Below are 1,877 nucleotides of genomic sequence, written 5' to 3' on the forward strand. Positions count from 1 at the left end.
AGCTCAAATGGTAGACCGCTTGCTTTGCATGCGAGAGTTACGGGGATAGATACCACGCATCTCCAAAATAAAACTATCTATTATTAAATATATTATTGAAAATTATTTCTTTTCAATTTTTCCTTATTCATGGCAGGTTGAGTAGCGATATTTCTTCATTTTCACTATTATTGATGATGGAAAATTTAGGGTTTTGTGATGTAAGAATTGTGGGGATGTAGCTTCGCTTAGCATGCAAGAGGTACGGCTTAGCATACGAGAGGTATGAGGATCGATACCTCGCATCTCCAAAAGAAACAATTTATTATTAATATTTTATTTCTATTCAATATTTCCTTATTTATGACATAATATGCAGAGATACTTTTTTATTTTCACAATTATTGATGAAGGGACGTTTAGGGTTTTCTGATGTAAGAATCGTAGGGATGTAGTTCAAATGGTAGAGTGTTCATTTCCCATGTGGAAAATACGGGGATCAATACTTTGCATCCCCAATTGAATCATGGGGATGTAGCTCAGATGGTAGAGTGCTCACTTTGCATGCAAGAGGTATAGGGATCGATACCCTGCATCTCTAAAAATAAGACTATCTATTATTAAATATATTATTTCTTTTCAATTTTTCCTTATTTATGACATTTTGGGTAGCAATATTTCTTCATTTTCACTATTATTGATGACGGAAAATTTAGGGTTTTGTGATGCAAAGATTGTGGGGATGTAGCTCAGATGGTAGAGTGCTCGCTTAGCATGCGAGAGGTACGGGGATTGATACCCTGCATCTCCAAAAGAGAGAAATTATTTTTTTAAGTATGAGTTAATTTAACATGTTATGTATAAGGTGGGTACGAGAGAAAAAGAAAATATACTTATATAAGGATTATTATATCATTATGGCTATGCCATTTTTATAGATAAAAGAGAGTAATGTCCCACAAGCACATATAGAGAGAGGACTTATTGTAAGTAAAGAAAGCATTCTAGTAGTTATACTGCTACTTGTGGAGAGGGAATGTGATGACCGAACTTCTTCACAATTGCAATATCTGACCAATGAATATTATTGTCATTTATAGCTTCTATCACAATAATATAAAATTTGGGGTCAAAGCTTATATGAGACTGAAAAGACCATTCACTACACGCTTGTAAATTAAATTATATCTACCACCTCTGAAATTTTCCACGACAAACCTTCCAACAGCTTGCACTTCTTCATCATTGACATCCTTAATTGGAACTAGATTTTAAGGCAAATCTTCTCCACGACTCACTTTGGAACATTTTTATAGATAGTTTCAACAAACTTACTTTGCTCGTGAATACTTTGGAGTTCAATATTTATAGTTGGAGAACGCTATTCAAATTGATATGGTCGAATCTTACAACAAAGTCTAATTGAGCCTCCCTCTATTAGGTGATAGCTTCGAATCAAATTCTTTAGTTTGGACAATGGTTGCATTGTTTTAGTCAAACAACCAAGACTAGTGTATTACCAATAGTATAAACATTTTGTACGTGTATTTTCTTACATATTAACAATTGTATACAAATAATAATTAAATTTATGAGTAGAAGTTTGGATGAAGTTTTATTAAATAGGTAATCTTAAATTATATCTAAAAATATATAAGATTTTTTTTTTCTTTTTATATACATTTAGGAGAACAAAATAAAGATTTAAGAAGATGTCATTCATGCCCTGTTTTAATTTTTATTCTTTCTTATTTCTCAAAGATTAAAAAAAAAAAAAGTTATCCTCTCTCAAATATGGTTCGTTATTTGATTATTTTCTATTGAGTGAATTTTAAGTGAAACACATTCTCTACTCAAGTAATTACAAGATGCAAGCTTCACACTAAGAGGAATCAAAG

At 31.6% G+C, this 1,877-nt stretch overlaps 1 non-coding gene across 1 annotated transcript; it reads left to right on the forward strand.

Annotated features, from left to right (window-relative positions):
• The first annotated feature begins 717 nt into the window (after nucleotides 1-717).
• TRNAA-AGC lies at nucleotides 718-790 on the forward strand. Its single transcript has one exon. It is a non-coding gene; the product is annotated as a tRNA-Ala (tRNA).
• The last annotated feature ends 1,087 nt before the right edge of the window (nucleotides 791-1,877 follow it).

The sequence above is a fragment of the Cucurbita moschata genome, unplaced genomic scaffold (genome assembly GCF_002738365.1).
Source record: "Cucurbita moschata cultivar Rifu unplaced genomic scaffold, Cmos_1.0 Cmo_Scf00192, whole genome shotgun sequence".
Lineage (NCBI taxonomy): Eukaryota > Viridiplantae > Streptophyta > Magnoliopsida > Cucurbitales > Cucurbitaceae > Cucurbita > Cucurbita moschata.